This window comes from Hyperoodon ampullatus (genome assembly GCF_949752795.1).
Source record: "Hyperoodon ampullatus genome assembly, chromosome: 1".
Classification (NCBI taxonomy): domain Eukaryota; kingdom Metazoa; phylum Chordata; class Mammalia; order Artiodactyla; family Ziphiidae; genus Hyperoodon; species Hyperoodon ampullatus.
In genome coordinates, this window is record NC_136914.1 from 181,297,186 (window position 1) to 181,311,080 (window position 13,895).

Here is a 13,895-nt window from a genome sequence, read left to right on the forward strand (position 1 = left end):
TCTCACTGTTGTGGCCTCTCCCGCTGCAGAGCACAGGCTCCGGATGCGCAGGCTCAGCGGCCATGGCTCACGGGCCCAGCCGCTCCATGGTATGTGGGATCCTCCCGGACCGGGGCATGAACCCGTGTACCCTGCATTGGCAGGCAGACTCTCAACCACTGCGCCACCAGGGAAGCCCTCATATGACTTTTTGATTATAGCCATCCTAGTGGGTGTGAGGTGATATCCCATTATGGTTTTGTTTTGGATTTCCCTAATGACTAACAATGTCAACCATCTTTCATGTACTTATTGGCCATTTGTATATATCTTCCTTGGAGAAATGTCTACTTTGCCCATTTTTAAATTGTCTTTTTATTATTGGGTCGTAAGTGTTCTTTAGCTCTTCTGGATATTAGACCTTTATCAGATATATGACTTGTGAAAAATTTCCCATTTCATAGGATGTCTTTGCATTTTCCTGATAATGTTCTTTGATACAAAAAAGTTTTAAATTTTTATGAAGCCTAATTTATCTAATTTTTCTTTTGTTGCTCACACTTTTGCTGGCATATCTAAGAATTCTGTCCCAAATTCTTTGCCAAGATCGTGAATTACCCTTATGTTTTCTTCTAAGATTGTAATAGTTTTAGCTCTTATATTTAAGTCAATGATCAATTTTGAGTTAATTTTTGTATATGTTGGGAAGTGGGGGATCAAAATCCATTCTTTTCATGTGAATATTGAGTCGTCCCACTTGAGTGGTGTTTGGATGAGAAAGGGAGTTTTTAAACTGGGTTTTCTGCCTGAGTCCTTATGTGTTTCTATATCTGGATATGCAAAAGTGTTCATACAGAAATGCATGTAAGCCAGTTCACATTTTTCAAGTTCAGGGTTGTCATGAGCATTAAATGGGACAATGTATGTAACACTTATGTAACACAGAGTTGAATGAGACCTAATGTTGGCACTTAAGCCCAGTGTGAGGACATAAATCATCAGACTCTTTAGCAGGAATAAAAGGTACAGGAATCCTTCCCTACAAGGGAGCTTAACTTGCCTTTTCTGTGCTCTTTGTTTCTTTCCAAAACAATGTTGCTCCAAAGCCCTGTGCCCTATCTCTGCTCACATTCACTGCGTGTGCTGGTGGCACCTCCCTTGTTACTGGGTCATTTGGATGGACAGGGCGAATGCCCTTGCCCTGGGAAGGCAAGGCTGACACCCTGGAGCTTCCCCCAGAGACCATAGTGCCTTGTGCCTGACTGCGGGCCCAACCTGTGACCCGTCTCTCAATTAGTGGAGGACTGGCTCTCAGATGTCACCACTACACCTGTCTGCTCAGCACAAGGACAGTGCTGCTCTGAGTATGTGCTTGTCTATGTGTCCCTATGCCAGGGACAGGGTGCTGGATGGGTGTCCCCTGAGCTGTGGGGCTTAGTAGTCATTATCCTCGGTGGCCACCCTTGGGGGTGGTGTCCACCATCCTAGATTCCACTTCCTTACTCGATCACCTCTAATTATTGTCATTGTGATACCACCTATGTGTGCCATCACCCAGAATTAAATATTCTCATTTTCTCCGTAACTATTTTCCTTATACCTGTCTCAATCAGTCACTCTGGAAACACAGCACTGGATGTCCAAGACCCCTGCTTTCTCTGCTTTCTCCCTACTTCTGGGTTCCCTCCTGCCTTCCTCTGTTCCTCCCCTGCTTAGACTCCGTGAAGCATCACTGCAGCCTCTCTCTTGCAGGTATCGTCATATCTCCTGCATCACTCTTCTTGGATTGAGTCCCCCCCTGGCAACACCCTAGCCGTGGATTGAGCCAAGCACTCCTTTCTCAGAGCTGATATCAGGGCAGTTCAGTGCTGCTGGTGAAAATCAGCCCACCAACGTGTGTCCACCAGAGCCATAGGAAGCCCATTCCCCACAGCGGCTGCTTCCAAACTTCTCTTTCACTCTCAGCAGGAGGCCTCCCCTCCTGCCTTGCAGCCTGGATGGAAGCCTGGCCTCCCCCTCCTCTCCTTGTATCTTACATACGTTCTTGTGCCAGCCTTCCGGGCTCTGCCCTTTGATGGCCCATTTTTGCTCCCATCACTCTCTTTCTTTACCGTTTCTTTGCTGGTTTCTGCCTCACTCTTCCTTATCACAAAGAAAAGAGCCTCGATTGTACCCACACCTCCTCAGTCACTGCTTTGACTCTCTCCCCTTTTGACCACATTTCTTGTCCCTTCCCAGCCTCTGCCCATGCCTCTCCTGCTGTGTAGGGATGGGGGCCGCAGCCCTATGAGCTGAGTGAGAGGCTTGCTGTTGAAACCGATCAGGAAGGCACCCTTCAGTCTTTAGCTTTTGGGATTTCTCTGCAACATTGGAGTTTGGGGACCATTTCCTCCTTGGTTTCCATGGTGACACTTCCTTCATGGGGCTCCCACCCCTCCTTGTGGGTTCCTTCTCCAGTTCCTTTGTAGACTCCCTTCCTGCCTGCCAGTGACTTAGACGTTGGGTCTCTGGCTCTGTTCTTGCTCGTGCTCTCCCTGCACCTCTCCCCTCCCTGTGTCATCTGGTCCACTCTGAGGTCTCCCGTGGTCTGGAAGTTCTGGAGGTAGATGTTCTTTTCCTTGCACGCTGTGTGTCGTGGCCTGTCAATGTTCTCTGCGGGGTGGCTGGAGAGGGAGGGTCTGATGGCTCTACCAGGAGGGCCATGAAGACTCTGGCTTCTAAGATCTGAGCAGAGAACCGTCTGGAGAGCAAGGTTTTGGCCAGATCCTCAACCTCACTCAGGTGCCGCAGCAGCACTGGCATCACCCAGGTGCTGGTCAAACACGCAGGGTCTGAGCCCCACCCCAGGGTCCAGAGCTGAATGTGGGTGTTGACCACCCCCCTGGGGGATTTACACACACAGCAGAGTGTGAGGGGCTGCTGCGGGCCCATTTCGGCTTGAACAGGGTCCGAGAGGCGTGTCTGCTAAAATGGGGCCGAGTAGGGGGAGTCTCTGGGAACTTGATTTCTTAAAATGCTTTTGCCTCAAAATGGAGGCCAGGTTTCCAAGAGAAACCTGATGGAAGGAGCCCTATATTTTTTTCTAATGGAATGAGAACTTATGCTCAGCAAACAAAAGAGATTCTTGTTTGAAAATAACTCTCCGTCCAGCCTTGTGGGCTACCAGGGGGAATCAAATTAAAGAAGAAAAAGCAGTAGCAGTGTAGATGTTTCACTGTGCCAGAGGCGGGAGGATCTCAGGGTTGAACTATTCCCATCCACGGTGTGGGGCCAGGCCCGGGTCTGATAACACTCTGGAGAAAGGGGATCAGGAGAGTTTCCTCTGAGGGGCTGGATGCATCCTTTGAATTTCAGACAAGGGTAGGGCCCTCCAGGGTGCTTCTGCCTCCCTGGCCCTTCCTCACTCTGCCCTCAGGGCTGATGCTCAAACCCTTTGCTCACCCAAAGGACAAATGGACCCGTGGAACTGGAGCACATGGGTATTCAGTGGCTGAATACGACCAAAACCAACCCTGGCTTTTTGAGCAGGTTCCCGAGGCCAAAAACAATAGCTCCTCCTGCTCTGTGTTAACACAGTGGTTTGGGTTTAGCTGGTAACTCACCCCGTCACCAGCCCTGCCTTTGTAACCAGCACCCCTGAGCCTGGGCTAACAAGACCAAGGCTGTCTGCAAGAAACAAGAGCCCCACTATGGGGCCTGCATGCTCTGGTCCCACACTCCCATTGAAGATGATAGGGATGGAGAGGAAGGGAGCTTGGGATAGCCCCAGGCTCTTATGGTTTTGGGAAAAGCATGAACAAGAAAGCTCCCAGCAGCCTCCGGGAAGGGGCCAAGGTCTGGGCTCCAGAACAGTTCTACAGCCACAGCCCAAGGCCTTTGCCATGTCTAGCTACCATCTCGTTACCCAGTGCTGATCTTAGGCCAGTGGCCTCCTCCCTTGTCCCTGCTGGGCACCTGTCACTCACCATTTATCCCTTACCTTAGCGATCACTCTCAAGAAGCCTTGCTGTCCCCCCAGGGCAGGCATCTCTGGCATCTTTATAGCGCCCTGGCCTCCCACCAGCTCCTGTCTCTGTATGAGGCTCTCACCCTCATGCATCTCACCCTCCGTTGTAGGACTGGCACGGCAGGCTCCAAGACACACTACAGTTCCCCCTTTAGGAAAGTGCTCTCTGATGCTCAGCTGTGAGAGGCTTGGTGACCCGATGGCCTCTCATTGATTCCTAGACTCATCACACTGTCCCTGGGGCAGCCTCCATCAACTGAGCAAGGTGAGGTACCAGGACATAGCTCTTCCCCCAAGCAATGGGGTCTCCTCTAATGGTTCTGCTCCGGAGCTCTGTGGGCCTGGCAGAGACTTGGTTATATTTTCATCACAGCCTGACCTCTCCCTGTCCAAACCCACATCCCTTCATAGGTGGTACCTGCCAGCCAGTCTTTTATACTCCTAACTCTGCCTCAGGGTCTGCTTTCCAGAGAACCACTTGGGACAGGCTGGCAGGGCTGGGATCCATGTGTTTCCTGCATCCGGCACCTAAGGGGTCTCAGAGAGGGTGATGCGGGAGAATGGATGGATGGATGGATGGATGGATGGATGGATAAACGGATGGATGGATGGATGAATGGTTGGAGCTGTTCTAATTATTTCACTTAATCCTCACAGCTTAATTTTCATGAGGTTAGTGTTATTATTGTCTTAATATCATAAGAGAGGACTGAGACACAGAGTGGTTAAGGAACTTGCTTTGGGTCACACAGCCCAGGGGTCAGGACATGGGAGGTGTGGTTGGGGCTCCCTGAAGGCAGAGCCTCACCTCTGAGAGCTGTTTGTGTCCTTGCCCCATCTGCCTGGCATTGTCCTGGAGGATTGTCACAAAAGCCCAAGGAGCCTGACAGAGAACGAAAAGGACACTTTGGTCTAGAGCATCTGTTTCCAATGATACATCCACACCTCCTGACAAAGTTTGGCTTCACAGTGCTGCTCACTGGACATGCATCTTAGGTCTGTGCCATGCTTGAAGGCCTCACCGGCCAGGTTGTCCCAAGGAGGTTGTGGCTGGGCCCACTGTGACATGGTGTGTGGTGGGAGGCCTGGGCCTCTGGTACAGAAGCAAGCCCGGCCCACCACGGTGCTGGCCCTGTCCTTGCACTCCAGCTGCTGAGACCCCTTCCTGGAGGCCACGGCACGAATGCCGCCTTGAGTGTGCGCCCAGCACACATGCGGTGCTGTCACCCCTCCCGTCTCATTGATTCCCACAGCATCTCTGGGATCCTTGTTTTACAGGGGAGGGAATAGGCTCAGAAATTAGTGACTCTCCAAAGGCCTCCCAGAGGGTGAGCAAGGCAGCAGCAGGAATTTGGACCCAGCACTAGAAGAGACATGGCCATCCTATGTCTCTGAGTCTCAGCAGTGAGGGGCTGAGCATCAGTCTGGACCATTCTTGCCAGGATGAGAAAATGAGTGGCATGTGGAGGGTATCCAAAGAGCCCGGGGCCTCACGTGAAAGAGGGGCCACGCCCGGCTCCTGAGCCCCGCACGGGTGAGCTGGGTTCCACGCATCACATTCCGGGCACATCCTCCCGCCTCATTTTCATGCGTGGGATGGAAGGTGGGTCAGGAGGGAGCACCGTCATTCAGCCTGGAAATTAGAGAAACAGCAGGCAGCAGCAGAGGGATCACTGGCTGAGAAGTTGAGAATCCACGTGGTTCACCAGGTCCCCGCAGAGACGCCTATTTCCATGTGTGCAAGAGCCGGCTGGAGGCCTGCTGACCTGGACCCCTCACCTGGCCTCCTGAGTCTCTACTCCCTCCTCTGCAAATTAGGAACAATAATGCCTTCCTGCAGGGTGCTAGAGAGGATATGAGGCAGGGTATATACTCTAAAGAGCTCAGGCATCTTAACTATTACTATGATGAGAGGCTGAGGAAGAGCTCGGGATATGGAAAGCAAGGGTTGAGCTGTAGAGCAGTGATTTACAAATTTCTGGCCAGGGGCCTCTGGGGGGAGCCCCACCCCTCGTTTGTTCCCTGCCTGTTGACCAAGGTAAGGAGGACCTTTGAGGGTCCTGAGAGGCATGGCTCAGCTTTCATGACACACTGGTAAGATGCCATCTGGGTTTTTATTGAGGCCCATCAGTAGCCATAAGCTGGGCCGTGAAGCAGATGCTGGGCCTCACCCTGGATGTGCCCTCTGGGTGGCCAAGCAGAGTCCAGCCTGGAGTACCAGGCCTTGGAGGGCCCAGGACGGGAGGCTCCCTGGAGACTCCTGAAGGAGGCCTGATCCTGCTGGGCGGAGAGGCCCTTTGGTCATTTTGCTTCATTGCAAGTGATGACCACCTGTGACTGTCTCCACACGTGATGGTACAGCCTAGTCCCTGGAGGCCTGTAAGTCAACAGAGGTCTGCGTGTTCTGCCTGCCGATGGTGAGGCTTCCCAGGGGTCAGAAGACTGGACTGGGCACCCTAGGAGGCCCCTCCCAGTTTTATGTTCCTTCTTTGCAGCCTAGTAGGGCCTCTTCTCTTTGCCCTTCTGGGCAGGGGCGCTGGGGAAGCTCACTTTCTGCTCCTGCTCTGAGCCCCTGGCTTAGGCCTGAGCTGAGGACTGTCAGAAACTGCTGCTGCCCCCCGCCACCTCCCGCCATGTTTTGACTAGGCCTGAGGGTCACAGTGGCCTTCCCTTGTCAGAGAGTCAGTCTAGCCTGTCGGGCCCCACGCGGCTGAAGAGGGAGCAGCAGGCAGCCCTTTGGCTTGTTGTGGAACCAGGAGGCTCAGGCTGCCCTTAGATAAGAGAAGCAGCAAAGGCCCTGCAGAAACGCACAGATGGGACCACAGAGCTCCCCGGGGGTGGTGACAGTGATGGTGTTTGTTGTACCCCAGTTATGGTGGGCAAAAATACAGCTCTGCAATCAAGAACATGGGCTTTGATGAGCAGGACCTGGACTGAAATTCACACTCAGACTCTCCAGCTGCATCGCTGAAACTCAGAGCCTCTCGGTGTCCTCACCTGCCAGCTAGGAACATTTGCCTCCCAGGGGCCTGTGTGAGCATCCTGTGCACTGAGATAAGCCCTTTAGTAAAATGTCTGAGTCTTGCACATGGAGTTGTGGGGGAAGTCAGGGGATTATTACTGGTGCCATGGCGGGCACTGTGTGTGTGGTTCATCTCAGTCCTTACACGGAAGGTAAGGCAGTAGGATACCCATTTTCCAGATGGGAAAAGCTAAGGTAGAGGAGACTATAGCCGTGATGCTCAGCATCTCATTGTTAGTAAGAGGCAGAGCCAGGCTTAGAATCCTGATGTATTTAACCCTGAAGACTGGACTTATTTACTACCTTTTGCATTATCTCCGGGGGTTGGGATTTTACCTTCCTGATACTCGAGATGCTCCCAGAAATAGGCAGGAATCAATTGAGAGCTTGTGGGGTTGTTCAACAATGCAAGGGCTTCAGAAAATTCCTATCCAGACATGCAATATGGGGCTGTAGGAGATCTCTATATCTTTCCTGCCCCAAGACAGCCTGCCCTTCTGGTCTCTGGCTGGAAACAGAAAGAAGTCTGCCCTGCTCTTCTTCCCTCCCCCTTACCTCCTGCCCCCAGAAGATCCTGAAATCAAAGAGGACCTCACGCCTGGTTTGCCCTTATCTCCATTGGTACCCCAGGCTGCCCAGCTCTGCATTTTCTATTTTCAGAGGGCTTAGGTTAATCTGAAAGTCCTGCCAGAGACCACCCACCACCCTTAAATAAACAGCTCACCTTTCAGCCCAGAGCCGACCTCTCTGCCTGGGATGTTTGATAGGCCTGGTCTCACCGAATGTGGCTAATTAGCCCTAACATCTGTGGCGCTTTCACAGATGTCAGAGCCAGAAAACCCAGTCTGTGGAGTCACTTCTTCTGAAAGCCCTTACTTTGGCCGGTCTCCCCACTCCAGGGCAGTGAAGGCCAAAGCCGAGAAGGCATGTGGAGGTGATAAACGCTACAGACTTTAGCTGAAGCCTGGATGTGCAGAGCCAGCAATGCTCCAGGCTACAGAGCCACACGTGGGGAGCCCCGCTCTGCTCTGCCCCAAGATGCTCCTGGGGCAGGGATTTGAGTGATGGTTAGAAGGAGCTTAGAGTTCGTTTGCAAATCTTCAGGAGCTTCTCCTGCTTATCATCTAAAGAGGAAGTGACCACCTCAGCCTAGGACTGGCGTGTGTAGGGCATGCTGGACCCACCTGAAGTCACTTCCTTGTGCTCGTCACTCTGTTGTCTCATCTTTGTTCCTGCAGACAGCTTTGTCCCTGTAGTAAGAGCCCTAAGTTGAGAATGACCCCTGAGCTTATCTGCAAGGACAGCAGAAAGTGGGGAGAGATGCCCTGGGACAGAGTGAAAGGAAGCCACACTAGGAAGATGATGGATCAGTTCAACCACTAGGGTTCAGGCAGGAGAACCAGGAGGCCCAGATGCCTGTAGGTAGCTCACAAAGGGCTCTTTCAGTTAAATATTTCACTTTAAATCTTAGTGGCTTACAGCAACAATTTATTATCCTTCCTGGTTCTGTTCTGGGTTGACTGGGCTCAGATGGGTGGTTCTTGTTTAGACTGTCTCATGCTACTACTGTCAGATGAAGGCTGTGCTGGAGTGTCTGAGGGCTCAGCTAGGCTGGACCTCTGAATCAGCTCACTGACATGGCCAGCTGTGGATGTAGGGCATGGGCTAAGAGCTCAGCTGGGATGGTCAATACCCAAACACCTACCCGGGACTTCTCCATGTGGCGTGGAAGTGAACAGCCAAGAGAGCAAAAGCAAGTTCTCCAAGGGGCCCAGGTGGAAGCTGTAAGGCTTCCTTTGGCCCCACCTCAGGAGTCCTAGAATGTTACTTCCACCATGTTGTACTGGCCAGGCAAGTCACTGAGGCAAGTCACTGAGGCCAGTCATTTTCAAGAAAGGCAGTTAGACTTCTCTAGGTGTGAGGAGTAACATGGGCCTACAGGGCCCTGAGGTAAGGACAAGTTGGTTGCAGCCTGGAATCTATTGTCTCCTGGTCTTGCCGGGTAGATTGTGGAAAGCTGGTATGAGGGTTTTCTCCAGGTCCTGTCTTATGTTGCTTGGCAACAGTGAAAATGGTGAGGATACCTCACATAGGTACCTTACGAAGCATTTTTCCCATCCACATGATTTGCCAAAGAGTGAGCGAGAGGTTAGTGAGAGGCAGAATATTCTTGTGTCTACCTCTGTTGAAGAGAAGAGACAGACTGGAAGCAGCCCAGTGACTTCCTTTATGTGACTTGGGTCTTCTGCCATTGGCCAAGCTCAAAGCCTACTCGTTCTGGCAGGACATACCCTCAGTGGATGAAATGTCCTCTTGCCCCAGCCTCCCGAGCATTCTCAAGGCTTGGTGGCTTCTTTCCATGATCCCTGGGCAACAGGGTCACTCTTGGGTTCTGACCTGGCTCTCCTGCTCTTTGCTGAATGCCTGACTAACTGGCTTTACTTCTCTGTGGCTCAGTTTTTCCATGTTTACTACGAAATTGGAGTCAGGAGTGGGGATAAAGCAAAGGAGTCAGAGAAAGCAAAACCTCCCTGGGTGGTAGAGAGTGGGCTCTGGGAACTGCCCAGCGTCAGATAAAGAGGCCATTTCCAGCTGGCCCCACTGACACCTCCCTTGCTGCTTTCCAGGTCACTGGTCCAAGGAGAACACAGATCAAGAGCTAGCTACTGGTCAGATCTCCAGCTCAGAGCAAGCTCTGTGCATCCACCTGTGTGTGGAACCTGCAAACTGCCCCAGTTTTAGCCAGTTGAAATATGAAAAGTAATCCTGTTTTGTCTATATACACTTCAATCATTCAGCTGTGTGTGTGTGTGTGTGTGTGTGTGTGTGTCTGTGTGTGTGTGTGTGCTTAATGAGACGGTTGATATTTTAAAACATTGCATTAATAGACTTGGTATTTGTCCTTCCTCCCCAAGTGCCTACCCCAATTCTTCTATGTCTTAACTGTTTGGGGGGTGGACTTGGCTGGTACTAGGGTCAACACAAGTGAAGACCATCAGTAACACTGGCTGGAGACTCCTGCACATGGCAGCTAGTCTCGAAATCAGGGTCCCAAATGCCAACAACATTGATGGCTAACAGCTCAATTTCACATGCAAGTACCTTTCTGGGACCCTGGCCTTGAAAGTCTGGAGAACACAATTGTCACACCCATGAGCAACTACACCATGCTTGTGTCAGGGGAAAAGTGCTTCACAGGTGGAGTGAGCTAGTGTGTCTTCCAAAAAAGCCAGACATGGGGGTAAAAATGGAATTTTCACCCCAAGAAGCAAGCTCTGTATTGACCCTGACACAGGGTTAAGAGGAGAAAACTGACAGCATACAGAGAGAATAAAGCTCTGAAACATGATTTTCCTCCCCGAAACGCAGCCCAGGAAATGCTGCCCCCTGTTGCCAGCATAAACACTTCTGTGTAGTCTGGGCCACCAGTAATAAAATGTAAAACACACAGAGCCCAAGTCAACAGGCAGTGATGGCCGGGACATGTGGAAGGTTCCAGTCTGGCCTGAGAAGTTCTTATGGGCACCGATTCTGACAGCTTCTTCCCTTTCCAGATCTTTCCCAGGTTCCCTCAGTGAGGTCTTCCCATGTCTGGGACAGGCAGCAGCAGGGTATTTCAGAGCTCTAGGATGGAGAAATGGAGCTTCAGAAATGGCGGGGTCCTGGGCGTTGCCCATATCTCTAGGTGCTGCCAGGGAAATTAGCAGCCGGAAGCAGGCAAGCCCAGGGGTCCATTAGCTCTGTGCTCAGAAGAGCTGATTGGAATCTCTCTGGCTCTCTTGGGGCAGGAGAGAAATGTGGAGAGGGCTGATATCAATGGGTACTCCTCATCTAGGGATGCTAGTAAAGCAACTGGGGGGCAGGGGTGACAGCTCCCTGCTTATTCTGATCCATGGAAATGGTCCTAGTGTCTACAGAGAGAGTGGCTCTCACATGGCTTCCTGGGTTAATGCTCCAGTTATCTATTTCTATGTAATAAAGTAAGAGAATTAAGCTTAGAGAATGAAAACATTTTGTCATGCTCTTTCATGTCTCTGAGGGTTGACTGAGCTCAGCAAGGTGATACTGTTTCATGTAGTTGTAGTCAGATGTCTTCTGGGGCTAGAGTCATCTAAAGCCTAAGCTGGGCCGGACAACCATAATGCCTGGTGCCTAGGCTGAGGTGGCTAGGATCTCAGGGCTGGCTGGGTATCTCTCTCTATACATGGCCTTTTCTTGTGACTGTCTTGAGCTTCCTCATAGTAATGATGGTTTCAGGACAGTTGTACTGCTTACATGATGTCAGACTTCCTCCAGGTCAACTGTTCCAAGAGACCAAGGCAGAAACTGCAAGGCTTCTCATCACCTAGCATGGGAGGTCACTCTGGGTCACTTCTGTTGCATTTCATTGGTTATATTGGACCAGCCCAGATTCAACGTGGGAGTGGATTAGATGAGGATGTGTATATTGGGAGGCATAGTTCATTGAGGAGACCACCTTTGGAGGCAGCTATCACAGACAGAAAGAGAGGAACTCAGACTGGGGAGGCTTAGAAACTGTTATTCCTTCTTACATGAAGCCACAATGACCAATGGTAGTCTTCTGATTCACCACCTCTGACTGACAGGCAGGACTTTTGGAGCCCTGCGGAATCTGGGACCATGTCTGGGCAGACTCCCTGGTCCCTGGGTGAGCCCATTATCACTATGTTCTGAAACTCTCCTCAGACAACCCTTCCTTATTTCCATGTGTCCTGTTGTTCTGTTTCCACAGTAACATCTCAGTTTTGGTCCCTGGCTCTTCACCTTTTGTAGCAATTTTCTCTTCAATGGCTTCCACTGTCTCTACCCTCTCATCGCTCCAATCCATGGAGCACAAAGTTGCCGGGATAATTATCGTGAGATGCTGCTCTTAGCCTCATATTCTTCTATAGAGGAACCTGCAGTAGATACGAATGAAGTACAACGCCCAAGTGAGAGGCTCTGGAAAGCAAAGGAAATGCATTGGCTCCATATGAAGTCAAAAGTCATTTATCTCTATTTGATCCATGAAAACTGTAGAGGGCTTAGAGAGCTTTATTATGTTTTCTGAATATATATATATATATATATATATGGCATACAGAAGGCATACATATATATATATATATGGCATACTTCTCTCTCTATATATATATGGCATACTTCTCTCTATATATATATATGGCATACATATATATATATGACATACTTCTCTCTCTCTATATATATATATATATATGGCATACAGAAGTATTTCAGATCTCTTGGAAAGGCTGATAAGTCAGAAGGCAGTAGATGAAATTCAAAAGATAGAGCTTGCAAGTGATGAATGCTATCTCTCTGCTGTCTGGAGTAAAGCAAGACCAAAATTGTGCTGTGAGCTGGCCTGGCAGGAGCTGTCTGTAGAGGTTCCCAGCCCCCAGGCCAAAGGAAAAAGCAAGACTTTAAAGATCTGGGGAATTAGTGGTCTGGCTCTAGCCATGTTGCCCCAGTAGGACTCTGGAGCTCATCATCTCTGCTTGAGGAAGGATCTGATCTACTGGATGGGAGGCGTCTATTTTTCCTTGTTCTAAATCTTAGGGGTAGGTGCTGAGATCTAGAATGTTGAAATAATTACAAAGAGTAGGAAACCCCAGCCTTTCCCTAAAGATCTTGAAAGGCCCTATTCAGAATATTTCTTTAAAACCTGCAACAGCAATGTTATGTTAAGTTCTCCTGTGGAATTTATTCCTTTATTCTTTTTCATACCCATCAAAATCCCTCAGCTGAGAGGAACAGCCCTTCCATGTCCCCAGTCTCACTTTACTGTCTGCCTGCTGGTTAGCCTTCACACCATGCAGGCCTGGGGACTTCTCTGATCAAGGGGTCTCTAATTTCTCTAGTTGGAATGTACTCCTCATTTGTTTATGGCAAGCTATGCCCTTTCTTTAAAATCTGGATCATAAATAGATGTGTAATTACTTAGAAGGAGGGCTTATAAGAAAATTCCAGGTAAAGATGATAGAAGAATGTGTCTCTGCCTTTATCTTTTGAAATGATTTGGAACCATTAAGGAGAAATAAAATAGAAAAAAATTACATGTGATGAAACTAGAAATCAGGCACACCTTTGAGACACAATTGGAGAAGAAGCCTGTGCAGCCCTCCAAAAACAAGTTGCGCAGCCCTCCAAAAACAAGTTGCACAGCCTGAAGGGTCAAACAAATGACCCCTCCTTTAGAATGACAACGGTCAGGGACACTGGAGGGTTCTTGAGGGCAGCGTGGCCTGAGGAGGGCTGGGAGTCCAGGCTTAATGAGAAAACATGGTGGAAACACATGGACATGTGTCTTTGCAAAAATGTGCATACCAAGGTGGAGGCCAAAATAGGAAGGTGTTGACTGAAAAGGAATGTACAACATGAGAGTTGTGAGTTAAGTCTTATTTGGGGCAAAATGAAGACTACGGCCTGGGAGACGGGCTCTCAGATAGCTCTGAGGAACTGCTCTGAAGAGGTAAGGAGGGAGGTCAATATATATGTGATTTTGGTGTAGGGGGAATACATGGAGTCAAGCACACATTTTGGCTGAAGGTTGCTGCTAGTCACAAGGAGCAAATGCCTCCATTAATGATTTTAGTGCTTCTCTAGATATAAGAAGATGCAAGAAATTGGGTTCATAAAATCTTCTGAACATATCTAACTATCTCAAGGCCTGTTCTGCCAGTTTTTTTTCCCAGAGCACAGAGTGCCTCATTCCTGATCTATGCCCTGAACTCCTTTCAGGGTGTGTTGAAAGTCAGCAACTGCAGTGGCTAGTGACTTCATCCTTGTAGAAGCAGATGGTGAGGGACAATTTTTCATCCATAGAGGGAGGGCAACTGACTTTCAGTTACTGACCTTGGTCACCAG